The 9,990-nt window shown below is 30.3% G+C and overlaps 1 pseudogene; it reads left to right on the top strand.

The window, feature by feature from the left end:
- Positions 1–3,206: 3,206 nt before the first annotated feature.
- Positions 3,207–7,708, top strand: LOC146886702 (uncharacterized; annotated as a pseudogene).
- Positions 7,709–9,990: the final 2,282 nt, after the last annotated feature.

Below are 9,990 nucleotides of genomic sequence, written 5' to 3'. Positions count from 1 at the left end.
AAATACCAAATACCCTTCTGCTAGGAGAAATACCAAATATCATCTCATGTTTCTTGCTAACTCACACAATTCAAATATCATATCTTACTAAACATGCTTCAACATATTATTAAAATTGCCTTTTAAAGGTGTCTTAAAGGGGTTTAATGAAAAAAAACGAAATTGGTTTTATTTCTATTCAAGGACCATTATTATTGTTTTTCAGCCCCTGCTAGGAGAAATACCAAATATCAACTCATGTTTCTTGCTAACTCACACAATTCAAATATCATATCTTACTAAACATGCTTCAACATATTATTAAAACAATAATAATTAAATAACACACAATTTGGCACACATAGGACTTAAACCCAAGTCCTCTCACATAACCAAAATACTTTTAACCATTTGAGTTAGTACTTTTCCATATCATACCTATCAATATTTAATGTCATAAATACTCTACCTACCCGCATTTATTTAATTAATTAAATTTTGTGGATTCTACACTTACAATGTCTCACGCTTTGGTATTGAAGGAAGGGATGGATATATAAAATTGATTATTGGAAAAATAGAGAAAAATAGTTATTTTATTTATACTTTTTTTTAATATTTTTTCTTGTTTTATATTTTACTGATTTTTTGTTGCATATTTAGAATTTTAATTGATAAAATGTATGGAAATTGAAAAATGTAATAATAAATAATTAGATTATGAAATGTTCAATATCTCTTAGTCGAAATAAAAGTAGATGACAAGAAGATGATCTCCGTTTTGGTTTTGGTCCACTTACCGAAAATTATCGACTAGTTTTTGTGGTCTCGTCTCTCTCATAAAAATTATGGCCTAATCAATATTAAATTCAAGTAAGAAAATTAGCTTAGAATTGAAACATAGAGTAAAAGAATAACAAAATGAAATAAAATAGTGTTGTCTACCTTAAAAATTAAAATATGATAAAAGAAAATTACAAATTATGCAGGTCAACCATTTCCATCGTAAGCCTAAGTGAAAAAATATCTAATTTTATGATGCATCAAATGTTTCTACATGGAATGCTTTAAAATATTTTTTTTATACTTATCACTAAAATAACTAATTATTTTTGTAATGATAATAATTTAAATTCAGATAATAATAATTATATATTTATTATATTTTTAAAAATAGTTATATGTTTGTTTATTATAAATATATTAGATACATATCATGTCATACTCATGTATCGTATTCATGCGTAATAAATTTAATTACACATCTTTAACTTTTTTTAAAACATAAAGACAAAATTGCCACAACTTCAACTGCCAAAGCCGGAAAATGATTAATGTAATAAATTTTAATTAATTATAATAAATTATTAAACTCATCTCGGTACTTGTCGAGTTTTCAACGGATTTATTGAACACATCTAATGCACTAGTGCAGTGCGCACCCTGGAATATTTTGTAATCTGTGGGCACTTTTGTCTCGGACTACTAAACCCAATTACAATATTATAACAATATTCATACTCTAAGAACACATAAATTTAACTTTTTTACAAGGTTATTAGTGTCGGCTTAGCGTTAACCTTATTTTGATTTTAATATTTTATTTATTTGAGTTAGTGTTGATTAAGTGAAAATTAAATATAAAAAATAAAATTAATGTTGATTTAGTGAATGCTAATATTATTTATTTTAACATTTTATTTATTTAAGTTAATACAGCTCGGTCGATACTAATTATAAAAAATAATTAAAATAAATAAAGTCAATTTGAGCATAAGATACTAACTTTATTTGTGTTTAATATTTTTTTATGTTTATATATTTTGAATTAGTATGAGTTCTTTATATCGAATATGGTAGACTATTTTAATTTAATGGTCTAAAAATTTAAAGATCACAAAACTTATTTATTTTTAATATTTATATATATTTTAAGTTATTGTCAATTTATATATTTTGAATTGGTACGAGTTGTTTATACTAAATATGAACCATATTACTTTTAATCTAATGGTCCAGATTTAAAAATAACAAAACTCATTTATTTTTAATATTTATATTTATTTTAAGTTTTATCTATTTGGAATATGTAGGAGTTCATTATATTAAATATGGATTGTATATTACTTTTAATTTAATGGTTTTGATTTAAAGATGACAAATCTCCTCACCCATTATTTTTTTTCCTTATTTTCTATATAAATTTCATCAAACTCATCTTCTTCATCCACATTCATAAATATTCTCACACTCATGTATTTTTTATCTACACTCCGTCCTCACTTACATTCATCTCCTTCATCCACACTCATCTTTTTCCTCCACACACATTTATCTACATTTTTTTCCTTATTTTCTTCATTCATATTATTCTCCTTTTGCTTTATCCACATTCTTCTCTTTATCTCTTTTCTTCATACGAATTTCATCAATTCACATTCATCTCTTAACACTTTACATATCTTTTCTATTGTTTTAGTTTGTTTGTGTGAAATATGAAAGTAGTATATGAGAATTCTTTTTAATCTATTGTCATTAGCACCAAGTCAATGCTAAATTAAATAAATTTTAAAATAAAAATATGTTAGTGTAGGTTTAACCGATGTTAAATTATTTTAATATAAATAAATCAATTTTAAATTTAGTATAATAACCTTCATGTTAGTTAGAGTCAATATTAAAAGTTGATGTTAAAGTATTAGTGTTAATGATTTTAAAAAGTCACATAAAGCATTCATACAAATTCAACGCTAACAATTATTTAACATAGACTTTCACTTGTTAAATGCATACTTTCTCGTAGAGCCATACTTATTTGTAATTACACAATCATACTTATTTGTAATTACACAATCATACTTATATTTATAATAATTCACCAATACATATCCAATCAAGCTTCAATAAACAATCACATTTTTCGCTAAAGCAAAAGTAACTTCGGAAATTCATAACTAATTCGAATAAAAAAAAAATATTCACATGAAATTCCTTTAATACAATTAATAGAAAATAAAATATTAATACTAGCTAGTATTATAGGATAAATTAAAAATAAAAAAATCCAAATAATTCATAAGTGAAATTTGGTCTTCACATTTTCCGGTCCCAAAAAAGGTAAACAATTACTATTAAATGTATAAAGTTTGTTTATAAGAATTTAATTTATATATAACACTACAAAAATATATGAAACATATGAATTTACTTGGGGTATATTACTTGGGCATATAATAACCTTTAATAAAAAATATACATAGTAGGGTTTTTAAAAACCCTCCTTAAATATAAGGGTTTTGTTTTAACAAACCCTAGTAAAATTATTTTCACCTAATTTTTTTATTTTCTCTTTTATATTTTTTTAAAATTTTGGGTTTCTCGTGTCTTACTATTCTCGTTGGCTAGAAAATTCAGGATCAAGAAGAAGAAACAGGACTTTGGGGTTTTCTTATGTGTTACCTCTCATCTCGCTCCATTCATTATCTGGGTCTTCAATTTCATTTTCGTTTTACTACCTCCTCGTGGTAAACCACATACCTATCATCTCCCTCATTTCATCATCTTAGTGATTTTCGATTTCATTTTGTTCCCTCTACATTTATCTCCCTGAAGCAGTTGTGGCTCGTGCTCTGAGAGGAAGACGTTCGTTCTTTCGATTTCATCAAGCATTTCCCCTGAAATCAGGTAATAAACACAATCTTTTGATTTCGTCATTTCTCTATCTGCTTTCGATTTCGTTCTCTACTTTTAGTGTGTCATCGTTCTTTCGATTTCATCTCTCTATTTATATTTATCACTCTTTTAGATATGGAGAAATATTTATATATCTAAGCTTTGATTGGAGACATTATGTTATGCTTAATTACGAATTAAAAAACGATATTTGGAAAGGATTTGCTGAAATGACTCTTACAGTCTTCGTGTGGAGGAACTTGGGATCCATTGTATTGTTGATTTTGTTGATTTGATAAACAAATGCAAAGTGTATTCAATGTGTTACTAGTGGGTGTGTTTTTCTAACAGTAGTGTATTCTAGAAACAATACTTGTAATACTAAATTACCAATATCATTAAGCATTATTCCTTGGGTGTTGGCGTTCTAGTGTAAAGTTAGTTGAGTGAGCATTTGAGTAATTGCAATCATAGAGAATCAACTAGTGATTTTAACATTTGGTAAAGAAGTTTTCTAGCAACAACATATAAACTGGTTAACGTATAAATTATGAAGTGTTTTTTATTGATTTGAGGAACCTCAACAATGTTACCATTTTTTTTTCTTTGACGCAAAAAGATTTTATTTTTAGGAGGAATGACAGAGGAAAAGAAAACTTTAGGTGGAATTGGAGTTTTGGTTTGAACTTATGTTATAAGATTATTTCCTTGCATTGTGCTTATGTTGTACTTTTTTATCCAGATTATTTATGGCATTTATAGTTTAGAAGAACATGAAAATTTCGTTAGCTTCTAGATTTGTTCTTCAATTAGATATTTATTTGTTTTTTGGCTTTCTATTAGTTGTTGTTTTGTGCACTCTTTTTGTTTCTTGTTGAGTAAATAATTATTAATAAAACCATTTTACTCTTTTAATCTCTTTATGATCTTATGAATTCAAATAGTTTAATTATTGAAAAAATTACTTATGAAATATGTTAAGGGCAAATGTCTCGGTTTGTAGGCATTTCAGTGTTGTTGAATATCGGTCATGGCACCGCCATGGCGGAAACCGGTAGCGGTTTTTCGGCCAGCCGCCATAACAAGGCAGGGGCGAATTGTGTTTTTCGTGGCGACCCATGGCGGCCGCTTTGGGCATGGCGGATGGCGGTGGCAGAGCGATTGTGGAGAAAAACTCGGGCGGAATAAAAAAAATGGAGGAGAAGAGAAGAAAGAAAGCAACATGAAAAGAGAAGAAAGAAAACAACAATGGTAGCGTATGTTGGTGGGAGGAAGAAGATGACTTCCAAAATCTAATTGCATAGTCTGATGCATTTAAAATTGGGCCTAGCCAACTTCCCTAACGTGCAAAAATTTTTCCCCTCTTACTTTACTATTTTACCTTAACTTCAACCATCTAACATAGTGTGCAAAATGCTATTATCTTGTTATTTTACTTTTTTACCCTAATTTTAATTACCATTTTTATTCTTTAAAACCCAAGTCTGACCCACTAAACACATAGTTAACCTAACCTATATGCAAAACTTTCTTCATTCTCTGTTACTTTATTCAGAACCATTATTTTATTCAAAACCAACATCTATTATTCTTTTAATTTTGTAAGCAAAAGCTTCTAAAGCATCCCTACTAGCCACTGCCACCTGCCGCCACCCACCGTCAACCGTCGTTGGCCGCCACCGCCAACTTTGTGCTTTTTTCAATTTTTCTTATTTATTTTTTTCATTTGTCTACTTTCACTATAATTATTTTATATACCTATTTTTCAGCAACAATAATGGCCAATAATAATGAGCGTTCAAGAACATCTCATAGGAGTGACCTAGGATGGAAACATTGTCATCCGATGGATGAATCAAATTTAAATACAACTATTTGCAATTATTGTGGAAAATTTATGAAAGGAAGAGTTACTAGAGCAAAATAACATCTCATGGCAAAGAAGGGCAATGTTGCTGCTTGCACCAAAACTCTAAAAAAAGTGAGAGAAGAACTTTGGAAATTATACAAAGAAAAAACAAACAGCTCCTTTGTCAATCCAAGATATACTGCAACCAATGATAACCATGAGAGTGAAGATGAGGTTGAAATTTCCACGGCTAGTAATGATAAAGGGAGAAATAGCGGTGGAAGAAAATGACCAATGGATATGTTTTGTAGAAATCCAACTGTTGCAATAGAGAAGAGAAAAAAAAGGAAAAACTAAGGCAAGCTAACATCAAAGAGGCATGTGACAACAATATAAAGGCCTCGGTTCATCAATATATTGCTCGATTTTGGTACCAAGTGAGCTTGTCATTTAACGTTGTGAAGTTGAAAAGTTTTCAAGATATGATTGATGCCATAGATGCTTATGGACCTAATTTACACGCTCCTAGTTATCATGAAATCAAAGTTCCACTTCTTAACAAGGAAGTTGAGTACACTGAAAAGTTGTTGCAAGATCATAAATTGCAATGGAGCAAACATGGTTGTTCTATTATGTCAGATGCATGGACTGATCGAAGCAACGATGCTTGATTTACTTTTTGGTGAGCTCCCCTGCAGGGACAATGTTTGTCAAGTCCATTGATGGTTCAAACTTTTTGAAAACAAGAGAAAAACTATTTGAGATGCTTGATTCCTTTGTGGAGGAGATTGGGGAAGAAAATGTTGTTCAAATTAAAACAGATAATGGGAGCAATTATGTGTTGGCTAGTAAGTTGTTAGAAGAGAAAAGACTCCATCTCCATTAGACTCCTTGTGCTGCCTATTGTATAGATTTGATGTTTGAAGACATTGGAAAGCTTCCTTTGATAAAGAAGACAATTAAAGAGGAGTTAGTCTTGTTGGCTTTATCTATAGTCATTCTAGTACCTTGAGTTTGTTGAGACAATTTACAAACAAGAGGGAATTAGTAAGATACGTCGTTACAAGGTTTGCTACCTCTTATTTATCATCACAAAGGTTGCATCAAGAGAAGGGAAATTTGAGAAAAATGTTCACCTCTAATGAATGGAGCAATGACAAACTATCTAAAGAAGCCAAGGGGAGGGAGGCTACAAAAATTGTTCTTATGCTTTCATTTTGGAATCAAGTAGTATTTACTCTCAAAGTCATGGCTCCTCTTGTTCATGTGCTTCGTCTAGTGGATGGGGAAAGAAAAGCAGTTATGGGTTATATATATGAAGCAATGGAGAAAGCCAAGGAAACAATAATGAAGTCATTCAACAACGATGAAAGTAAATACAATGATGTATTTACAATTATTGATGCTACTAGTCACTTTTTGAACCTAGAGTTCTTTTATTCCAACCCAGACATGGAATATGATTTGGAAGTTACAAATGGATTATATGATTGCATTAGGAGGTTGGTGCCAAGTAAAGATGTGTAGCAAAAAATTTTAACTGAGTTGCCTCTTTATGAGAGTGCAAATGGACTCTTTGGTGATGATTTTGTCAAAGAATCAAGGAAAACCATAGCCCCAAGTGAGACACGTAAACACTTTTTAAATCGCTCTAAGATATAATGGTTACATTCTAAGCTACTTTCGTTGCTTGTGTAGCTCAATGGTGGAAGAATTATGGGCATGCAACTCCCAACTTACCAAAGCTAGCAATCAAGATTTTAAGTTTGACATGTAGTTCATCGAGATGTGAGCGCAATTAGAGTGTTTTTGAGCAAGTAATAAGACATGACTCATTTCATTATTATCTTAGTTTGTAAATTGTAGAAAGAAATGAATTTAGATATTACTTATTCACATTGTAGATTCATTCAAAGAAAAGGAATAGATTGAACTACAAAAGGTTGCATGATTTGGTTTACATAAAGTATAATCAACAACTTGCTCAAAGATACAATATTAGGGATGAAATAGACCCTATTCTATTGAATGACATTGATGAATGTAATTAGTGGTTAGTGGGAGAAGTTGATGATGACAACAATAATGAAGAAGGGGGTTAATGATTTGGTTTTTCATGATGATCCCACTCTTAATTGGGCAATTGTTTATGAAGCTTCAAGCATTGGAGAACCAATAGTTTATACAAGGAGACAAACAACTAATAAAAGAAAGCAACCATCAAGTGATGGTATTGTTATTGGATCTTCCCATGCTTCTAAGAAAGGTTCAGGTGCAACTTCAACTCCAACTCCAACACAACCTAAGAAGGGTAAAGAGAGGACTCAAATTCAAGTTCAAAATGAATTGCATGATAACTTTGATTCCGAGTTTGAAAGATTATTTAACTTTGACAAAAGTCTCTCAGAAGAGGAAGAGGAGGAGGGATATGCCCCATTGGATGATGACATTGAAGATAATTTATGTTCGAGTTGAAGAAGAATATGATGATTAGAAAGAAACTTAATACATAAATTTTATGATTTGTTGCTATTTTATGTTTTAAACTTTAAATTTTCTTAAAGTCTATTGCATATGAAACATAAAAGAAGGAATGAAGTCATTGTTTTATTTCTTTTCATAGCAAACAAAACATAGAAATAAAAATTTGATTACCATTCCCATGTCATCATTCCATCAAATCAAGCGTGATTTTGTTCAGTAACAATTTTAATTCCCATGTCATCATTATAGACTTTTTCTTCCATTTTTGAAGTCAAGAAAAGTATTATGATTCCTTTCTCATATCTTTCTTCTAAATCTACAAGACTTAAGAAAAAAATGGGACAAACTATCTCAAGCATTTTACAATTTATTTAGACAGGCTGATAGGGTTGAAAAGCTTGCTGAAATCATCCAAAGATTGGTATGTTTTAGATTTTTGTAGATATAATTAGGTTGTGTCATTCTCACTTCAATGTCAATTAAAACATGTTTGACAGGTAAAAAATATTTAACGTAATTAAGTTAAAAGGGTATGTTCATTCATTTATAGAGTTTTGTGGACCAAAATGTATCTAAGTTTCGGATATGAATGAATTCCATTTTTACATCAAAGTTCAAGGGCTAAAAACATACTTCACCCTTCTTTTTGTCTTACACATGGAAGGGTAAATATTTTTAGTTGATTTTCTGAATTCACAATGAATTATGAGATTTTGCGCAATTCAAGTTTGTTCTTTATTTTCGATGACAAAGTGCAGCTATATCGTTTGTTTTATTAGTTCTAATCTATGCTCTGAGAATTTTTTTCGAATGTGTGTTGGTAATTAAATCTTGTACTTTAATTGGAATTCTTGTTAATTTGTTTAATCTTAACAATCTTTTTGTTTGCTTAATTCTAGAGGTAAGAAAATGGATATATTAAACATAGGTTTTTGAAGACGTGAAAGATTGTTAATAATTGATTTATGTTTGTTTGATTAATTTGATCTTGTTTAAAAATTGAATCTACCCTAGTTTTGAGGAGTATTTGGCTACATTTCTCATATTCCACAAAGTTCAAGTTTTTATCCCGAAAGCCAAGCAATCATTTGAACCAATTCACACACAATCTAACTACTTATGTTTCCAAAAATGCCAACTCGAGCATGCATGTGAATTAAGCTTTTTGAAAAAAATAGTCAATTTAATGACGCCTCAATCATTGCACTAGCTAAAAAAAAAGAATCATGATATTCCCGTGCTCTGTTCTCAAAATGATCAATTGAGTTTTTTTTTTAAATGATGAGCTTACACGAATTTGATGTTTGTATGGAAAATAATTGATCCAAAATACATGCCTTTGTACATAAGAAAAAGAAAACTAAGGAACCAGATGAAATAGGACAAATAATCTTATTTTCTCCTTTCATTTCATGCATTCATGCATAGCATGTCTCATATATATATATATATATATATATATTGTCACTCATGTTTATTTCTCTATTAAACTCTAGTTTTTAGTTGACCTTTTCGCTAAACCTCAACTTCTATTGGCATTCATACTTTCACTATCAGTTAAAGCCTAGCTTGTGTTGGTCTATATAATTTTACCTACATTTAAAAGTCTAGCATCCAATTGGCACCTGCATTTAAAGTCCAGCATTCGACTAACATTAGCTTTAAAGGTTCAACATCCAACTGGCTTCAACTTTAAAAGTCCAGCATCTGACTGACATTAGCTTTAAAAGTTCAGCATCCGACTGGCTTCAGCTTTAAAAGTCCAGCATCCGACTGGCACCTGCATTTAAAGTCCAGCATTCGACTGACACTTGCATTTAAAGTCCAGCATCCGACTAGCACTTGCATTTAAAGTCCAGCATTTGACTGACACCAGCTTTAAAAGTCCAACATCCGACTGGCACCTACATTAAAAGCACAACATCCGACTGGCACCTACATTAAAAGCACAACATTCGACTGACACCAACATGTTTATTTTCTGCTAAAGTCCAGCATCCGACTAG

The sequence above is a fragment of the Vigna unguiculata genome, chromosome 4 (genome assembly GCF_037176805.1).
Source record: "Vigna unguiculata cultivar grain cowpea cultivar isolate G323 ecotype 2 chromosome 4, ASM3717680v1, whole genome shotgun sequence".
In the NCBI taxonomy this organism is placed as follows: Eukaryota; Viridiplantae; Streptophyta; class Magnoliopsida; order Fabales; family Fabaceae; genus Vigna; species Vigna unguiculata.
This window is presented reverse-complemented; position numbering and strand designations above follow the sequence as displayed.